Below are 22576 nucleotides of genomic sequence, written 5' to 3'. Positions count from 1 at the left end.
GAGGCGCTGCTGGTGCGCTTATGTCTGCGTCTCATATTGACGTTATAGGGGTACACATTTCGTCGTATGTTGACGTATGGTCAAGACCCGTCAGTATATGACGTTTTGGGGTGAGACCGGGCTGCCTTCAAGTGAATGATTCATTTTAAATCTGTTTTTGGATATAAAAGGAACATGTCATGGTCAAGCTAGAAAGGTATGATAGTTTTTTTCAACTGAAGTTTGTGCACGGTTCTTCGTTTCTAGATTCCTAGAATTGGAATTTTCTTTAAAACAACATTGGAAATAATTTAGCATGAGATGCAGAATGTAGCATTGAGCACTATAGGGTTTCTAAGTACATAGCGGTGACGTGCAAGGTTTCTGAAATTATTTAACAACATGGAATCGATAACTGAATCACTCATATATCTACATTGTATCACAGCACGTAAAACAAAATATTATCTTTCAGACATGCAAACATGAACAACCAGACTTATCTGATATAAATGAAACTGAAATCTGCCACTAATCCTCTTCAACTCATGAAATGCATGCATACATCAAAGCATTGCATTTATGTAAAGATGCTACATATATATATATATATAGTGTGTGAACTGCATTCAATGTGCTTAAATGTTAACGCTGCAATGGCGCATGAGGGCTCTTAGTTAGTGAATGCTGAGCATGTCTCTCCTGATCACTGAGGTAGCTCTTACTCACCCGGGAACATCAGCAATCGGAGCATGTGTGTCGGATCTGTTGTCTTTGTTGCTACAAAGAAAAAAAAATGCAAATGAATGCAACAAAGGCCCGGAGTCTAAAACAGACCAAACCAACGGCTCTGATACAGCATCACAACAGAAGGATTGTGTGCATTAGATGATTAAGAGCAGTAGAGCACCTATTATGCTTGTTCACATTTTCAACTTTCTTTAGTGTGTAATGTTGCTGTTTGAGTATGAAAAGATCTGCAAAGTTATAAAGTTATTCTCTATATCAGTGTCACTGTTTCTGAACTCCCTAAAAATCAGTTTTCTTCCTGGAACGAATATGTCACAATATTCCTCATTTAAATAATTAATATGCAGAATAAAGGGGCGGGGCCTGGTTGAGTTATCTAGTAGTGTGTTGACACTGGCGGTTATGGTAAGGAGCGGGACATTTTACAAACACACTCCAAGCGCTTGACCAATCACAACAGACTGCTCCAGCCGACCAATCAGAGGACACTGAGCTTTTTGGAAGGAGGGGCTTCATAGAGACAGGAGCTGTTTCGCAATGCAAAGAACGGACTTGCATTCTCGTGGATACCAGTCTTGCCAGGCAACCTTGAAAGAACGAACTTGGAATGACACGAGGACCACAAACAAATGTCACAACCTTTTAAAACATTTCTTTCATATTATTATAGACATTATTTTCATATATTTTTATTTTACCATGAGTATTTATGAAAATGAGTAGCCTATATGTTTACCTATGCTTTGTCAATATTAAGAGACTTTTTAATAAAAATACTGTAGGCTTTCTTCAGGTCATCACTTTATTAAAATTAAGCAAAGCAAACAGACAAATGTTTACTTTCACGAGCCATCACGTATTTCCAGCTTTCAGCGGGAATCTCTTAAGTGAGAACTTCTTCCGTACATCGACCAGGCAAAGCGTCTTCTGGGATTTCTAACGGTTCGATTCTCTCAAGTCTTGCATTCGTTGCATCCTCGGTATCAAGAACACACCGGGTTCTTTCATGCATCCTCTGCACTTGCCTTCTGAGGATTGGAATTTAACATTGACGGTTGTGAATGATGACGTAGTACGAGAACACAAGGACACAAGATCACTTAAGAATGCATATTGAGAAACGGCCAGGAAGTAAACAGAGCGTTACCGACAGCCTGGGAGAAGAGGAGCTGCAACAATGGAGAATATGTGAAAAATAATGTGTTTTTTGAACATTCAACCATGAAAACATATTCTAGTCGAGCCCAGAAACTAAATTAAGACTTTTTTTCTGAATCAATCATCTTCAGTTTGTTTTAAAGTCATAAAATCTTAAAGGGGTGATGAACTGAGAAATCAAATTTTTCTTGAGCTTTTGATCATACATCATACTATAAGAATATCCTGTAAGTTTCAGAACTGAATACTTCCTTGTTAGTCCAATAAAAGCTTTTATTGACACCAGGCCCAGCGAACGACAAAGTGGGGATCTATGACGTCAAAGGGTCTCAAACCCCGCCTCCGCAGAAGAAGATCGACGCCTACTTCAACACCGCCTTTTTAGCCCCGCCCACCGATTACATGAAACTCATTATAATATGCAAAACTGTTATCCAATCATAGCAGTGGGCGTTTACCTCCAAGTCTTCAACGCGGCATGCCCATAAAAACCGAGCGTTTCAGGAGCTAGGCTCAAAACCAGGGTAGAAAATAGCTGATTACTTATTCATTTTAATGGTTTTGAATGTAAAAACCAAGCGAATGTCGTAAGTTGACCTCAGACAACAATATAAAAAATGACCCCTTTAATTCATGTCCCTGGTGTTATTTTGAATGATTAGTAAATGCGCAAAAAAAAAAAAAAAAAAAAAAAAAAAAAAAAAAAACTTTTTCTCTGTAGGAAGGCCTTTTTTTATCTTTACACCATACAATGCATATTCATTTTTTCATTGAATATGTTCTAGATAACCATTAAACATCACACTGACGTGCTCGTTCTGAAATCCATTTTCCATGTTTTCCTGAAGCCATTGAAATGGTTCCATCAACAATGGGCTGATTTAATTTCCATTGAACACAAATCATGCATTATCAAGGTTCAGTCTGTTCTCAGTAAAAGGGAAACAGAGAAAAGTAAAGGACATTTTTCTGTTACAATAAAATCTCACTACTCGTTTGGAACAAATTACGGCTTGTTCACGACCGATGAGACTTCTCCTGAAATGGGGTCTTGCTTTGTCTTTTTCTACGCCGAGGTCTCTATTCTCTGAATGTATTCTCCATTTCTGTCTCTTTCTCTCAGGGAAGTTTAAAAATGTCAATGTAGATCTACCGCTCAGAAATTTCACCAGCGATAAAGAAACCCCTCATTGTGAGCCTGTCATACTAACACTAATACAGCACAAGAGGAGCGCGTTTAAAGAAAAAACCTGAATGGATGAACCTGAGGTACAGCGAGTCTTCTTCATCTTGAAGAGGCGTCTACACCCGTGCGGTGTGTCAAAGCCGTGCCGACGCTGAATGTGGTTCATAAATAGACCAGATATTGAATCAAAAAGAGGATCAGGCTTTTAGAAGCACTCAAGATTTATCTGCAGCGGATCAGGGCCGATACAGGTGTCGAGACAGCTGATAATACAACGTTAGAAACTATCAGCTGATGCATTGAGAGGTAGTTATACCCAGTTTTTTGGGTAGATGCCCCTACTTGATCAATGTAGCCATTCATTATGTAACCACAGGGCAATTTTTGTTGGAATATATGACAAAAAATGGCGAGCAACTACTCAATATATTCACAACAGGTATGAATTTAGCAAAAATGCATACATTATTATCCAGTACAAGATTTCAATAAGCAGAATTATTCATTCATTTAAGAAAACTGCAGCAATTTTAGCAATTGAATGAAAGCTTAACAGCTCAGTCACACGGGAGAGGCCGAGTGCTGATAACATCAGGATGATGAACCGATGTCCCACTACAATCAAGATGACCCAGACGTCACCTTTTGTTCTAGAGGCTCGTCTGGTCTCTCAGTCGGGTAATATTGTCTGTCTCTAGTGACCTGTCTAACAAACCTCTGTAGCCAATCACACGCCAGGAGAAAATGAACGGGAGCATTTCACGAGCATGACTGTTTGAGCTCAAGTGTGGATCAGTGGGATATATGGGCCTGGATTTAATACACACAGCAAATACAGCTAGAGACGGACTTGTGCACATTTTAGTCCTTTGGAAATACAATTTCAAAATAGCCTAATATATAACAGTACTTATACTAGAGTCTGTCTGAAAACTTTATTCTGATTGGCTGGAAGGTGTGCAGTAAAACCGTTTAATCCAGAGTCAGTTCCAAGACAGTTTAATCACCGTTCCATATTAAAGCACAGTTTTCATTGAAGTGCACACACACACACACACACACACACACACACACGTCACTCTCAGACACAGAGACACTCGGGGGCACAGAAAATTGTTATCATCAACACTGCCCTGCGACTTTTATTACTAAAACGCTACATTATATTTCTCAGCAACGAGGGGGAAACATCGCTGGTTTTGAAGTAATTCAACTCACAGCTTCATTGAGAGAGACTTATTATAGCAATTACAGTAACTTGGTTATAACTAGGTACCAACCTTGATCCTAACCCTAAACACGTTACCTTATATTACAGTACTTTCTTGGGGAAGTACAATGCAAGTACACGTAATGTAAAAAAAATTGCATCCAAATTGTTTAATGCACAGCTAGCCATGGATGATCCCTTATGTGCCATGCACACATGTTGAGCGTATATAGGGTCAGATTTACTAACAGCTTTGGCCAGTGCAAACCATCTTTTGGCGTTAAAAAAACTACTGTCAGGATTCACTCAGTGAAAAATTAGTGCTGATAAGGCATGGACAGGGTTATTTCTGTGGCTGGTTTTATTGCATATGCATTTGTAGGAGTTTTTTCAGACACAAAATGTATGGGAGGAGAGTCTGTAAAAGAATCATGCAAGGTGATTTACTAGGTTTGCCCTCGTCAATTTACTGTTGTTTGTGCCATTATTTATTTTGTGCTGCTCTTAATTTGCATAAAGCACCTTAAGTTTTTCCCTTAAGTATGATACTTAAGGGGTGATTTCCCCTTAGCTAAGAGAATAACTTAAGGGTGTTGCATATAATCTCTTAAACGGTTCTCTTAGGTAAGGGTTTTAAATTCACATTATAAAAGTATGTTGTTGCCATAGATACGCAAAACACTAACACTAGCAATTTCATCAAATAAAGTAGGCTAGGATATCGGAATAGATAAAGAAAACAATAATTGGACAGAGGAGGAGAAATGCATTCTTCTTGACGGATATGGTAAAAGAAAAACAATTTTGAAAAGCAAACTAAATCCCAATGTAACTGTGGCAAAAAAATACTTTTATAAAAAAAAAAAATTAATGCAAGGAATCTTGATGTGAAGAGGACGGTTCAGGAAGTCCTTAAAAAATACCAAAACATCTCTGTGGTCGCAAAAAAAAGAGAGCTGAGCGCTTATAAGAAAGAAGCCAACAAAACAGTTAAGATTAAGCAAGACTACGCTTTTAAGATTGTATGCAAAAGTTTTGTGATTACAAAACTGACCAACAGGTCGCCGTCTAGTTTGTTAGCGATGTCAAATATTGCGCGTCGATCAAATCGGTATTCTTGCAACAAGTTTTCATCGCTCAGATGGTCCAAAGGGTTCTCCCTATCCCTGAAAATTCACATAATGATCTTCAGCTGGTTCCATAAATTCAGCCATGTCGTCTTGTTTTTGTCCGCGTTACTCTTAAGGTTACGATTTCCAAACCTTAAGTTAAGGGAAGTCTTAGGGAAATGACCGTTAAGGGGTTTTATGCAACACTTAACGCTTTTTAAGGGATTACTTAAGTGAAAAAAAGAGCATTTAAGGGAAATTCTAAGTGTTTATGACGTTTCACTTAAAGAAACCCCAAAGTAACACTTAAGGTTTTTTTTTCTGCAGCACCCGGGAAACATAAGGGCGAACTTAAGGGAAAATTACACTTAAGGTGCTTTATGCAACCGGGCACTGGCCCTTAATCTGTTCCACAACATAGCATTAGCAACCATTAAGAACATTAGAACAAGCTCCTGTGTTTTATCAAGCACACAGATCACCTTAGCAAATGCCTAGAAACCACCAACAACACCTTGACAATGGCTTATCAAATCCTGTGAAAGTTGGTAGCGTTCACTATGAATAAGAACATTTCTATCATTGTACTGATTGCACACTTCTTTTCAAGAGCAAACACATGATTTTTTTTCTTCAGGTATCACCGTGCATGGACTGTGAATGCGATTCTTATCAACACTTCCTCACCTGTCAATGCAGTTAGGTGCTGTTATTTTTGCCACCAACTCGAATGTGTTTGTTCTCTCTGTTCAGACGACAGTCTCTCGCCCCATGCTGAACATGAGCGGGTCTTGGGTGAGTGTGCCTGCAGTAATCTGTCTGCTGAGATCAACTTCTGTCTGAAAACACAACAGTAGGCAAATGCGAGCACTTAAGCGCAGTGGGAAGGACACAGCATGAGACACCAGTGCTGATGAAGTCCTTCTCCATAAACTCACACCTTTGAGAAAAGCAAACGACTCGAGGAAGACAGGATGATGTCAAAAAAAGGGAATATCGGTGTAGGGATTGATCAAGTCTTGTATTTGATCGCTGAATAATTGGTACGGTCACAGTGAACTGCAAAGTTCATATGTGTCCATAGTGAACATATGGTTTCTCAGAGAGACCAATGGAGAAAAACACCAAGAGGATTATTTTATTGCTTTCATAGCACAATTTTTATCGATATAATTTTTTTTTCCATAGATTTTTCAAGGTGTTTTCCCCAAAACGACAAAAAAAAAATATATATATATATATATATACATAAACATTAAATTGATTTTAAAAATTGAACGTAAAGACATTAACATTGTTAACATACTGTATATTTGTAATAAATGCTGTTCTTTCTACTCAAAGAATCCTGAAATTTTAGCATTTTCTCGCATATTCTCCCTGAATTTGTGCATTATAATAATGCATTCAGAAATTGAGTTATTTTCAATATTATAAATGTTGAGCCAATTATTTTCCATTATTGCATTAGATTCTCATAAACTTATTTTTTTTATCATACTGTATATTAAAGAGCAGTGCATCAAATACTACACTGTAAAAAATATTTTTCAAAGTTGTAAATAAAACAAAGATTATTGGAGTACGTTTTATTTTAAAAAAGTATTTCAGTCTTTCTGAAAATAATTTGAAACATTAAATGTGTTTCTTTTCATTTTTTTGTAACTAATTGTTCCAGTTTCTGTGCGAAAATGTATTTACATAATTTTTTTCCGGTGTACTATGATGTACAAATATTTTAAGATTTAAATAATATAGCATTATGGTAATGTAAAGTATGAGGAAATGTGCTTAATTGTCATAAAAATAGCATCACAGTGCACATATGTTCTCGGCAGGTCAACAATTGCTTCAGTTTAAGAGAAACATCTGGCACAGAATTGATCATCCTTCAATGAAACTCTGCATGTGGAAATGTCTTCAGTGATGCTGCACATTTTACTCTGTCAAAGAAGAATAGCTCTATTACAGCCCTTTATGGAAAGATCCTTATTGCAGCTCGTTCTGAAACAATGCCCTCGCACAAACCTATCTCTCTCTCTCCATCTGTCGATGAACCGGCTGGCTCAATTCCAGCTCTTTGACATAAGCAAGACTGGGGGACTTAACCTCTCTCCCCTGGAGCCCATCCAGGCCGGCTTTAATACCTCAGAAATCTGCAGGTTTGGCCCTCTGCTTTCCTTCTATTTATCATGTTTTCGGCCCCCCAACCATTTATCATTCCAAACTAATCCATCTTAAACGCCTCTTCATTTAATACATTATGTGTCAACATGTTCAGCTGACCTTGACCGGCCTCTCGTAACACCTCTGGTGCCAAGTTGGAATGAGCCGATGATAATAGCTTTGAGCAAAACCAGAGGCATTGAGCGCTAAGCGGCCTGGACTCGAAACGCTGATGCTGGAGGGGCTTTAATGCTGATCTGGAAGCAGCTTTACCCATCCAAGACCTTAACTTACAGTAAGTGCCACATGATGGGCAGCAAAACTGATCCAGCTTAGAGTCAACATGAAATCAAAACGACCTTTCCTGCTTTTATTGATGATAAATAAGTTATTTATAAATAAATCAAATCAAATCTAATCAAATGTAGTATACTCTGCTTCTGAAATGACATCATCTAAGATATTGGTTAATATTAATGAGGAAAGTGCAATGTGCTCTGATTGGTCGGCTGGATCAGTGTGTTGTGATTGGTTGAGCGCTTCGAGCGTGTTTGGGAAATGTCCCACCCCTTACCATAACTGAGTTTCAACACACTGCTAACTAACTCAACCAGGCCCCGCCCCTTTATTCTGCATATTAATGATTTAAATGAGGAATATTGTGACGTGTTTGTTCCCGGAAGAAACTCAAGACTACAATGGAGCCGTTTCAGGAGTTCAGAAACACTGACACTGATATAGAGGGAATTTTTATGCTCAAACAGCAAAATTACACACTAACGAAAGATGAACATGGAAATAAAAGATAACAGGTCCTCTTTAGCAAAATAAAAGTTTATTAATTGATAGATAAAATCAAGTCATGCTCTATTTTTTTTCTTCTAATTCACTCAGAAATATGGATCACAACACCAGTCTGGAGTCGCACGGGTATATCTGTGGCAATAGCCAATAATACATGATATTTAGTAAATTTCCTACCGTAAATATATAAAACATGTATTTTTGTGAGTGAATGCAGCACAATCGTGAACATAAATGAACAACTTTAAAGGAGATTTTCTCAATGTTTCGATATTTTTGCATCCTCAGATTCCAGATTTTCTAATACTTGTATCTCGACCAGATATTGTCCTATCCTAACAAACCACACATCAATGGAAAGCTCATTTATTCAGCTTTCATGTGATGTATAAATCTCACTTTAAAAAAAAAATTACCCATGTGACTGGTTTTGTGGTCCAGGGTCACAAATGTCCTTCGATTGCCATTTTACATTGAATTTGATGTGGTTAAACTGGTCATTAGCTGGTCCTAGCTGGTTTAATGGTTCAGTATCAGCTGAGTGTCCAGGTCTCGACTTGGTAGACTATCTTGAATCCAACTAGTTTGAGTTAAAGCCTCAGATCAGCCCAAATCACACTTCAAACCTGTAACCACTGGGTCACACACTGAAATTAGACTTCGGAAAGCTTTCTCTTAATGCACAGATGGTTCATATAAAAATGAAGTTACTATTATGGAGAAATGATTGTCTTGTTGCTGTAACCCCAGCTGCCACTGTTAATAAAACTCACTACGATTTATTGGGCAGCACCTTATGAGATGAAACTCATTTCCTGAGTGCTGCTCTTCCCAATCATAATACCTGATCACAGCGCTCACTGGCTTCCCATACAGATGCTGTCAGGGAGACTTCCAGGTTACAACAGTGACTGCTGGTAATTGCTTTTGGTTTCATGATATGCAGTTTTACAAGACTTGTTAGGGTTTTTTTTTTTTTTTTACATATTGAAATAGAAAATATCAATGTTTTCTTTTGTTTATTAATTTATGTCAATTAATTTTCAGAACTCGTTTTAACCATGGTATTTACAGGTGAGCTTGTTGAAACACTACAGCATGGCTCAGCTCAGCTTATGAATATTAATTAGGTTACACACGAATAATTTCACATACACTTTTACTGTTTTGGTAAATGAATAGTACATGTGATGAAGAGGTGAAGATATGAAGTTTGGGTAACATTAGTTTAGGGTCCAATTCTCAGTATTAACAAGTTGCTTATTTTGATATATTACTAGGATATTGGCTGTTTATTAGTACTTATGAAGCACAAATTAATGCCTTATTTTGCATGACCATATTCTAGGCTATATCCCTTAATACTACCCAATATCAACTGCCTTACTAACTATTAATAAGCAGTAAAAAGGTGCTTTTTGAGGCAAAAGTCGTAGTTAGTAGTGAGAATTGGACCCTAAACTGAAGATTGTACTACACTGTCTCTCCAAGTATATATCAATAAGTATAAAATCTCTGGAAATGATCTTATGCTGCTTCTTAAATACAATGATTTTGTTTCGATTTTTTTTTTTTTTTTTTACTGAAAATTCTAATTATACTCATTAACATTAGGATTTATTTGACACGTTAAATATCACAAGTATTTACTCACCTTCATCATAAAAAAACCTAAAAAAACATTTAGAAATATCCTGTCATGATCACCATACACCAGCCACCATGCCTGTTACCTCTACACACTACATTTCCCATAATCCTCCCTGGTTATAACCTGCATACCCTTCTTTATCACTACACCTGTCTGCCATCACGCTCATCAACTCTCAATAAAAGCCAGCACCGCACGCACGCACGCACGCACGCACGCGCACACACACACACACACACACACACACACACACACACACACACACACACACACAGGGGTTGTCTGCTAACTTCAATTGTTTCACCCTCTATGTTTTGGACTGCCTGTGTTGTCCAAGTCAAGTCAAGTCATTTCGTCAAGTCAAGTCAAGTCAACAAGTCAAGTCAAGAAGACAAGTCAAGTCAAGAAGTCAAGTCGTCAAGTCAAGTCAAGTCAAGAAGTCAAGTCAACAAGTCAAGTCAAGAAGTCAAGTCAAGTCAAGTCAAGTCAACAAGTCAAGTCAAGAAGTCAAGTCAACAAGTCAAGAAGTCAAGTCAAGAAGTCAAGTCAACAAGTCAAATTATGTAGCGCTTTTTACAATACAGATTGTTTCAAATCAGCTTTACATAGATAACAGGAAGATAATGCAACAAAGTTTGTTTCTAGAATAAAACAGCGTCACAGTCCAGCTTAAGTAAGTTTAGTGATGGTTCATTTTTGTTGTAAAAAAGTTATTCATTTAGTTAATTTTTATATGTAACCGTTCTGGAGAAAACCGTCATCGTCCAGCTCAGTTCAGTTCTCATATAATGGTGTCAATGCAAGCAGATCAATAATATTGTTGATTATTAAATGAAATGTCCCCAGCTAAGCAAACCAAACGTGAAATAGCCGACCGTGGCAAGGAACCAAAACTCATCAGGTGACAGAATGGAGAAAACCAGGCTAGCAAAAATAAGTATGAGATTATGATACATAAAAGAGGGGAAAAAAACACTTCCCATATTTTGTTGTTGTTGTTGACGACAGTGTAGTCTGTCATTTTCTTTGACCTTGTTCAGTTTCTCTCATGGTTTTTGAGAATAGCAGCATGTCACACAATCTGTCCTCATTAGCATCTGTCTAATAGAATTATCTTCTAAATGACAGACTAGATTGGACATCAACAACTAAAAATATGGGAGGTGTTTTCTTTGCATTAGTAACTTTATGAGTCTAATTAGATCTGCAACCCACTTTTGTGTCAGCACTGGTCTGTAATATTCCCATCTCTCATTAAACACGAGCGGCTCCTGCACTGTTCTCTCTATGAACCGTCAGTTTTGACTTCAATTATAACGTCTTACAGTGAATAAACCGCAGGTTTCTCGATCGTCTCCTCTGTGAAGTCTAATGGTGCGAATATAGAGATGCTCCTCTGAAGCAACAAATGAAGGAAAAAGTTTCTACCTTGAACACCAGGAACAATCCCTGTGAAGAAGCTGGGAAGAGCAGCGGATGATAATAAGGTCGTTTCCCCAATCTATTTTTAGCGGGACTTCATCGAGTTTTAAGAACACTTTCATCAAGTAGATACATGTTGACTGGAGTTAAAGCAACGACTGCAGGTTTGTGGCAGGGCTTGTGCGGTACACAAGGGAAAAGAAGGTGCTTTCAAAAAACCTCTTTTGAGACACCTTTGTGAAGAAGTGTGTGCTTGAGGAAGAGAGTGTGAACAATGGGAAAACAAAGTTTTAGGCCGTACTTACACACGTTTGTAGAAATCGGATAGTTATCTGGGAAACACTGGATCTTCTGCCTGTTTAAACAGAAAAAAACACATGTCAAGTCAACTCACCTTTATTTATATAGAGCTTTTTACAATACAGATTGTATCAAAGCAGCTTCACAGTTTATTTTTATTTATTTATTTATTTGGGGGGGGGGGGGGGCATTAAGCTGGGATGAGGGGTAACAAATCTAAAACATGTGTTAATGTTTTAATGTTCTTAATTTCTGACTGATGTTCATGTTAAAAAAAAGCAAAAAATAATAATATTACAAAACATATGCAATATTTTATTACTATGGGAGACATCTTCATAAAAAAAAAAATAATAATAATAATTATACAACAATGTTGTTTCTAGAAGAAAATGACGTCATCATCCACCTGAAGTAAGGCAGATCAATAATATTGTTTAATATTAAATGTCTCCAACTGCAAGGCAACAGTGGCAAGGAACCAAAACTCAATCAGTGACAGAATGGAGAAAAAACATATATTATACATAATAAATTAAACAGATTATTTACGGCTCATCTGGTCACATTTTGGGGTTGGAATCAGGTTTCACGGAATTATCACTTGAATTTGAATTATACTAATTAATATTACTTTTAATGCATTTTTTTGTTGTTGTTGTAATATGTAGTATAAAATGCTTTCCCAATTGATTAAACATGTTTCACTAAAGTACGTTTGATACACTTAAAATATAGCTACCTATTTAACTTGTTTAAAAATATATTCATTATGTTCAATACAGTTCAAAAATAGCTAACTGTATATATATATATATATATATATATTGTTTTTTTTGTATAGTTTATTTTATTTATTTAGTTAGTTTACAAATAAATAAATCAGATGTTGTTTAAATTAAAATATCAAAAATATAAAACAAAAATTTCAAAATATAAGAAATGGTATACATTTATAACACTTAAAGTTGCCATAAAATTTAAGTTGCTATTTTTTTTCTTGCCTTTTGTGCATGTGCAAGGGGAAATGAAGCTCTAGCGCAAGTTCTGCCGGGAAGACTCAATTGTTACGTAACTTATTTACCTTCTCATCTATCCAATCATATCCTAATACTTTTGGTATAAAAGGTTGGTACTTACACACGTCTGAGTTCGCAGATGCTGTCGGTTCATTCACCTCCACCCTCCCCACCACCTCCAAGATGGCACCTTCCCTTCATCCTCCACATAACACCAAGATGTCTTACTCCTCCATCCACCCCACCACCACCAGATGGCCCCTTCCCTTACTTCGCAGGGGGTCGGCTGCGCCCCTGCCTTCGTCTTCAGGCAGGACATGCAGAGTCCGAACCCTAGGATTGCAGCTTCGGACGGGGCCTACGCCAAATAACTTGATTGCTTGCTGAGCTCTTAACCCTTTATGACCTAAATGTTAATTGTCACAGTATTTAGTCTTTCTGGTAGAACTGCTTCAAGAACAAGAACAAAAGTGGGCGGGGCTTGATTTTGTCCTCTGGCAATTGATTGATGTTTGTGGTTTGCCATTGGTGGATCTCATGTGATTGACAGGTTTCCCCGCCCTCGCAGCAGTAAACACGTCATCAGAGAAGAGAAGAGACATCTTTGCAAGTTATTTTGATTAAAGATTATTAGGGCACATGTATTTAAAAAGTATTACGTTCACAGATAATTTATAATACTTATGGAAATATTCCATAAAATGTAAAATTTTGATTCCATGGTGACTTTAAAACTGATGGGACAACTTGTTTACCCAACAGCACATCAAACTAATATGAAGAGTAGACTGGTTCTGTCAATCATGACCTTTTACCGCGGTATCAGAGCTTCCTTCCCTCAGCAGAGCGACAGTGTGACGCATGATCTCTCATCACACACACATGTGAGTCTGTGGACTGAAATTAACTGCTATTGATCCGCAGCACTGAAGCCCCAGACAGCCGGTTTAAAGGACTGTTCAGAGACACAGTCCGCTGATCCCACATCAGCTCATCGATCTCTCTGTTGAAACCTCAGTCACCCTCGTGACTCTAGTCACCGCAGAGGCAGGAGGACGCCATATACACATGTGTGTGTTCAGCCGGAGATTGTGAATCTGCAAGAGTTCAGTGTGATGATGAACATGATCATCTGTAATAATGGAGAAGATTAAACCTTTATTCTCGTATATGTTGGCTACAACAAAGAACACAGATTAATAACAAATAAAAATGTATATATATATTAAAAAAAATGTATGTGGAAATTGTCGAGCTGTGTGACTGTCACCATCATAATCTGTCATATACATGAAGAAATGTATCAACACATTGATAGAAATATAATTAAAACATACTGGTATTCTTGTCTAAGTGGGGTCCATTTTCAAAAATGAACAAACAAAAACAGACAAATTCCATTATGTTTTGTGACAAAATATAAATAATACAAAATAATTACTAATAAATAATTATGCATATGTATTCTTAATATATATAATTAAATCCTTCTCAAATTATTATACAGTATTTCACAATCATGTCCAATACTGTCAAACAAACACACACACACACACACACACACACACACACACCCACACACATACACATACACATTCACACACACACACACACACACACACACACACACACACACACACACACACACACACACACACACACACACTTTAGTAGCTATAACTTTCAAAACGACTTAACATTTTAATAAAATGTAAACACACAAAACACACACACACACACACACACACATAATTTAGTTCGCTATAACTTTTAAAACGACTTAACATATTTTAATAAAATGTAAAAACACAAAACAATATACAGTATATAAGCGTTTTTTTTTTTTTTTACATTTTATAAATGTAACTATATAATTTGTTCACCAATTATTCTGTACATTGACTGCTTTTCTAAACATGCAAAATCTCTCAACATCTGCCGTGAATCCATTAACCAGAGACCTTATTACCAAAATATCGTAACTTAAAATCATATTTTATCTGTTTAGTAAACATAAGGACTTCATTTAGATCTTGGCAAATCTTTAGACTGTACATTTCCAGGAACCCAACCGGTTTCATCTCCTACTGTACATTGATTTAGAAATGATTGTGTTTAGTCAGTCCTGTGGTGTGACGCCTCCAACAGAAAGAGATTTCCATCATTAATATGCATGCAATTTAAACTTTAATTATGCTAAACACAATTTAAGGTTTTCTTCAAACCAGCACTTGTCTAATTCTATTAGTTTTCATGTTCACTTGTGAAATGACTATGCCTTTATTTAATATTTCTATTTTTAAACATTTAACTGTCACACGGCATGGACATCAAAATGAACTCATAACATCAATAATTTGCTTTAAAAATATGGAAAAGCTACACTTAAAAAACTTTTCTTGTAAATAAATAATTGTATTGTACAAAAAAATATATACTATTTTAGTATGTCTACTTTAACATGCATTACTTGCCATTTCTTTGTAACTATTTGTGAAATTTACAAGTGAAAATAGTTTCAAAGTAAATCCTACCTCAACTTGTTTTCAGTGTTATAAATGTGATCCTAATCTCCCTCCAATATCAGCATATTAAAAACCTTCCTGTACCCTGGACTCAAACCTCAAAAAAAAAAAAAAAAATCTTTTTTTTCTTCGTTGGTCAATTCATTGTAATTCATTGTTAACGTATTATGTCTTAATTGTATGTATTATATTTTGTATTCTATGTGGAACTTTTATTGCGGCTTTCTTGGTCAGGGCTAAAAGGATTTCCCTGGTTAAATAAGGGTTAAAAAAATAAAAATAAACAGTTCATTTTCAGAACTAAATCTCTCAAGTGTAAATTTGTCATTTCTCAGCAGAAGGAAGAGGAAAGTTAAGTGACATTAGCGCCGCCTAACCCATTTAACTAAACACAAAATACAAGTTGCATTTTGCAACATTCAAAATAGGTGTTTTTCAGATGGCTGGTGCATGTCAAACACTTGTGTTTGTTTGGTCATGACTTCTTATAGATCTGAATAAAGGTTGATATCTGAAAATACCTGAAAATGAAGACCCGGCCTTGTGTAAATGACGGAAGAACAGCAATAAATAACAGACTGAATGGAAATGTCATTTCTCAATGGCTGCTCTTGTCATTTAGCTGCATAATGGCTGACTCGCAAGACATTTGTCCTGTTTATGAGATCATATTGAGCTCTACACAACAGTGAGCACTTCTCCAGCAGCTTTATGTTTACATAAAATCACATCCTCATCTCACAAATCAAGCTAGACACACATTTCCTCACTTCACAAGCTCTTCAGCACCTTAACAACTGCCAGTGCTGGAGAGAAATCAAATCAATAATGTCTTCTTCAAATGTTTTGAAATAGTAGCTTTTGCACGGCTACCAAAAATAATCGTCTGACGGCACACAACAAATAGAAACATCTTGTAACGTACAATATTTTCAAGTCTTGAAAATTATTATTAGCTAGCCTGTATAACTTTCAAACTTCAAGATTTAAAACTGTTTATCAGGCAGACTAAAAAAAAATGTGTCTTGTCAAACTTTTATTACTAATATGTACTTTTATTACTGGATTTAAAGTGCTTTGTGCACATTTTCTCAGGCATTCATAACAAATGCCACAAAGATCTCAATCTCAATGCAAATCAGTGTTATAGTATTATGTCAAATTGCATTCTGCATTTTTTTTCTTCAAATTTTTCTTCTTCTTTTTTTTTTACATTTTACATTTACATTTTAATTTGCGTATGAAAACATTTTCACAATATTCTAATTTTGAATTTGTATAATTTAATATTGAATTCATAAGCTGTAAGCCATACTCATCAAAATTATAACAAATAAAGGCTTGAAATATCTCACTTTGCATGTATTGAATCTATATGATATAATAGTTTCACCTTTTTTTAGTAGTAGTAGTAGTTTATTTGAACATGTAAAAAAAATATATAAAATAAAAAAATATATATACAGACATGCATATACAAGATTTAAATAACATCTAAATAAGGTCCTCATCCTTTGGAAGTGCTTCAAAGTGGATCTGCACCACAGAAAACGTGTCGACAAGACGAACCGTTTCCAGAAACTGCAAAAAGTCAAATAGATAAAAGTTCTGCGTTTTGAGAAATCTCCTGCTATTCTGGTGAGCGTTATGCAACAGATGGTCAGTGAGCGGTCGGTCTGTGGGTGAGCCGTCTGACACCGAGACTAAAATAGAGCTCAGTCCAGGTCATTAATGCAAAAACTGTCTGGCTCAACAAATGTTAGAAGCTGCTCCTGCTTTGAGTTTTTATATTATCATATTCATCTTACTCTGCCTACGGCCTGGATGATTTATATCTTTCTCAGAGGATCAGAAGGGAGAATTTTAGTACAGGGCTAAAAAAAAAAAAACGATTTGCATGATCAATGCATGTCCAGTGTTTCAATAAAGTTCTATAAGCACATGATTTATTATTTTCAAAATGACTGTTTACTCAGTAGGCTACAATTGTTATGCTGCAAAAGGTTAAATAAAAGATTTAGCTAGCGTGAGGTGAGGTGAGTTCAGCATAAATGCATGCTGATCCCGCTTACATATACAACTAAAAACTGATGAACGTCAAAAAACAGCTCATTATTAAAAAAAAAGATGCAAATCAATAAGCAGGCAAGAAAACGGCTTAATGAGCAAAATGACTGGCAAAACAAGAGTCAAAGACGTGTACAAAAAATACATGAAATCAGGCATGGTTAAAAAGTGTGTGTTCATAACCTGTGTGGAGTGTGTTTTTGTCAAGGTTCTGGTGACAGAGATCTGACACTGCTAATGTCTTGTCATGATTAACCGAATCAATAATCAGATAGTAAGATGGGTAAAGACAATAGACAGGAGAGCACATGGCATATAGAAACAAACATGACAATGTGCTCACACAAAAAATGACAAAAAAAAACAAGAGAACATGGCAAGTGAATGCAATCACAAGCCATATGCTCAAAATAAACATGAAACGAACGCGCAGCCAATGAGATGTCCACACAACTGAAAACGGAAACTTTTGAAAATGGGTTTCAAAATGCATGTTTTTGAAAACGTTGTCCGTGTAAACAACAAAAAAGACGGTGACGTCATGCACATGCTTATTACGTGTTAGTGTTTCATCGCCATCAACTGGCCTGACAGCAGAATACAGCGTTTAGTCGTTTTCATAGATCCGTGTGAATGGGGATCGTTTTGACAATGATGTCGTCTGTAAGCGTAAAACTCAAAGGAAAAACTTCTCCGTTTTTTAAGCATAAAGTTGTCGTGTAAACGTACCCTTATTCTCTTGTGTTTGCAGAAATACACCCCTGTGTGTGCCAGCCCTGTCCTGCCAGCCTTAGGTCTTGCTGCTAGTTTGTTTCCCCCATGGGGTAGTTTTTGTTTGCATTTTTTTTTTTTTTTTTTTACTCAAATAAAGCCTATTAACTCCTCATCCTTGAGTCCTCAGCTCATTCTTGACCCACAGCTGGCAGTTAAGGACTTAGAAAAATATCAGAAGCAGGACACCAGCAACAATCTCCATTTGTACTTGTTTCTCCATTTGGAGAAACAATTGAGCCATTAAAGAATGTTCATTCAAAAAAGTTTTTTTTTTTTTTTTTAGTGGAAGTCATGAAATTGCACAAAACATATTCACAACAAAGAGTTAAAGTCCCCCTGAAGTCAATCATTCATTATATCCCTTAAACTCATCTTTGATAACCAAAATTACAGTACATATTTAAATGTTTTTCCTTGAAAAATAATTCATGCCTTTAAATAGCTTGAATGTTACTCTACACCCGTGCCTCATTTAGTATATGTGGTCCTATGAATATGCAAATGAGCCCCGCCTCCACTCACTCACTCAGCTCAGAGATCCAATCGTTGACGATCACACGTTGATCTGATTGGTTACAAGGTAGTTTGTGACGTCAGAAACATCAGCGATTTCAAACCGTGTTTTTGAGACTGTCTTTGGTTCACTGCAGATTTAAGGAGAAAATACTCAGCAATGGTGTTTAATTATGAATTTGCACATGGTTTATCTTAAAGCATATTAAAAACACCACATAGACATATAAACAACATAAAAACTTGATTTTCACCAAAGGGACACTTTAAAAACAATCTCCATGAGAGCGTTATATCAGCTAGACACTCTTCTTGACCAGCATCAGGCGCTTAAAGACAGCTCTCCTTTGTCAATATTTTTCTACACAAGATAAATATTATATGTACCAAGAATGAGATTGTGTTGGCACTCAGAGTCTGTGTTTATTGATTGTTTCTTATTAATAACCTCAAGGACTTCAATGATATAAGGGTAAATGTGGGACCATCTTTTATAACCGCCTAATCCAAATGAGGACAAACAGAGCTGGACGAGAATAAGACGCCGATGCTGCCGAAGACATTACACACAAGGTCAGCATTTTAATCTTCTTGGCATTGTTTTAGACATCAAGTCATGGGTTGTTAATTCTCAGAGGGTCAGTTTGATGTGCAGCCAACAAAAGTTTCCAAATAGCATTTCAGATTCTGATCCAGAAGGCAAATATTTGTAAAATTCTCCGGTTCTTTGGTAAATCATCTATAGGCGAGTCAAGGAAAGCAGGAGGGCTTCACATGGCCATATACTGATACAAACAACCTACAGTGAACTTCAAGATTCATGCAGCAACTCACATTATACCCACAAATCAACATATCAATAAATCAATTTTGCAATGAAGAAAAAGAATGCTATTTAAAAGGACAAGTATTTGTGCATGTTGCTATCATGTTTTAGCATGCGTCTAACATGATTTAACACATTACTTGCATGTTTTAGAACAGGGTTTCTCAAATCCGGTCCTGGAAGGCCACTGTCCTGTGATTTAGCATGATTTATCCTGTGCTAGCATGATTTAGCATGGTGCCAGTGTTGCTATCATTAGATGACACATTTGCTAACAGGTGGCATCTTGTTAGAATGATTTAGTATGTTGCTAGCATTCTTTAACACATTGCTAACATGTTTAGTGTGTTATTGGGATGTTTTAGTATGTTGCTCGCATGATTTAACATGTTAACATGATTTAACTTGTTGGTATTATTTTTTCTAGTAACACGTTGTTAACATGTTTTAACATGTTGTCAGCATGTTTCTAGAACAATTATCACTTTGCTTGCAAGATTTAACACATTACTAGCGGTCTTTAAAGGGGTCATGTGATGCGATTTCTTGTTTTCCTTTTTCTTAGTGTTATGTGTTAGTGCAAGTGTAAGATCTGCGAAGGCCAAACTACTTTGTTGTACAGTGTGACAATAATTACTTTTTTTAAGCTAAAACCGCGTAAACACATTGCATTAAACCAAATACACAAAATAATGTTCTTTTTGAACCATCATATGACCCCTTTAACATGTTGCTCAGGTGATTTAATACATTACTAGCATGTTCGTAGCATGAGTTAGCACAGTGGTAGCATGTTTTAACATGTTGCTTGCATGATTCGGTATGTTGCTATAGGGCTGCACAATTAATCACAATTTACATGTAATCGCACTTATATCGAGATGGCTAATCGCGATTTTGAAATCGCAAAGGCTGTGAGTATCTTTTATGCGCAACTCGTCATTGATGTACGGCTCTGTAAACGCTGCTCACTCTGAAAGTCCATCTGAGTCTCTGATAACGTGCATTTGAAAAAGCAACACGTGTCAAACATCTTTCCAAACATGAGAAGCATTTATGAACCTCTTGTCCAACAAAAGACAACATTTAATAACATGCATTTACTCGAAACTCACTTCATGACAACAGATGAGCATAATTTATAAAGCAGTCGTGTATTTATAAGTCATGTTTAATCAATCAAAACATTTCAATCTTCTGTTTATTCATCTACAGCGCTAGGGATTTCCTGGAATGATACGCGTTATTGCACTTCTGCGGCGGGGCATATTTATCGTGTCTTTGTGAGAGCGCCCTCTGGTGTTCAGATGAAGCAGTATTTACTACCGGTCAGCCGCACTGCACTGACAAGCTGCGCATAAAATAATCGCTGCCTTTGCCAAAACGCGTGCGGTTTTATTGCGATTTAATCGTGCAGCCCTAGTTGCTAGCATGATTTAACACATTTCTAGCATGTTTTAACATGTTAGCATTACTTAGCATGTTGGTAGCATGTTTCTAGAATGATGTAACACATTGATAACATGTTTTAGCATGTTGTTAGCTTGATTTAACACTTTGTTAATGTGTTTCTAGCACAATCATCACATCGCTTGCAAGATGTAACACGCTGCTAGCATGTTTTAATGTGTTTTAGCACATTTTTAACATGTTTCTGGAGACAGACAGACAGACGATAGATAGATGGATAGATAGATAGATAGATAGATAGATAGATAGATAGATAGATAGATAGATAGATAGATAGATAGATAGATAGATAGATAGATAGATAGATAGATAGATAGATAGATAGATAGATAGATAGATAGATAGATAGATAGATAGATATAGATAGATAGATAGATAGATAGATAGATAGATAGATAGATAGATAGATGTTGGTTAAATACAAGAGTTCATGTTTGAAAGTTTTGACCATCTCAACGGCAATCTGTGGGATTTTTCAGAGCAGAGATACTAGAGACTACACCGGCTTTTCTTCCTTGCAAGAATTTCCTTGCAGAACAAGTCTCTAGAGTCCTCTGAAGAATCCCTCTTCAATTAATTTCCCCCAGCATCTTTGAACGGGATCATAAAACTCGTAGACGAGCGCGAGCCACTGCTTATCTGGAGTGGCACAGGCTTTTAGAGTTTCACACTTTAGAGATGCACACAGAGCAACTCATGCATTACATGCTTTATTTATGACAGGAGTTGGACAAGTTGGTGTTTTAAGCATAAACTGAAGAAGAATTAGAAAAGTGCATGCTGTAAACAATGATGCAGACTTAATTCAAGATAATGCAACTTTCTACTCAAATAAATGAGACATTGAATTTGAAAATACTTTTTGCATACAGTCATTGTCATCGTGTGGGGCCGTTGCGTGCCACATTTCTAACATATCTCTTAATTAAAGCGCTCAGCTAATTTCACTTAAAGTGATAAGAATTATGCCCGCGTACGTGCCGCATGGCCTGCTAATTAAAGAGTTACGGCATCCTCACAATTACTCTTCAGATGTCCTCCCACAACTTTAAACAAACTTCAGCCATCTCTTAATGCCAGCGCAGTGAATCCTCACTCCCACAGCCACAGATACCATCCATCTCATCTCCCCTGACCACAAAGAGCTGGAGATCAATGCGAGCCAATTAAAGGCATCTTCTTTATTTAAAAGCCCAGCGCAGATCCTTCCATTCGGCAGCATGTGGGCTGTGAGATCGAGCTCATCTCTTATGCGGTCCCACACTGCTCTGCGGATGCTGTCCCAACATATTCCACTGAAAGTAAATCAACACTTGTGCTGTGTCCGTGCGCGAGAGCCACTTAATTCGCCAAGCAGAATCTTCTCAAATGAATTATTAGATACGGTAACAAACTAGGTCTCTAATTAAGTCAAGTCACCTTTATCTTCCCAGCGCTTTATACAATAAAAATTGTTTCAAAGCAGCTTTACAGTGATGAACAGGAACATAATGATGCAAACAGGGTTCAATTCGGCTGCAAATCAGCTCTAAAAAGTGTCATTGTTCAGTTGAAGTTCGTTGTAAAGATCACCAACCATTAAATTAGTTCAATTTGGCAATAAAGTCTCTAATGATAATGCATGCAATGCACAAATTACTTTTGGTC

Source organism: Phoxinus phoxinus, assembly GCF_949152265.1.
Source record: "Phoxinus phoxinus genome assembly, chromosome: 6".
Lineage (NCBI taxonomy): Eukaryota > Metazoa > Chordata > Actinopteri > Cypriniformes > Leuciscidae > Phoxinus > Phoxinus phoxinus.
Note: the sequence above shows the minus strand (reverse complement) of the source record.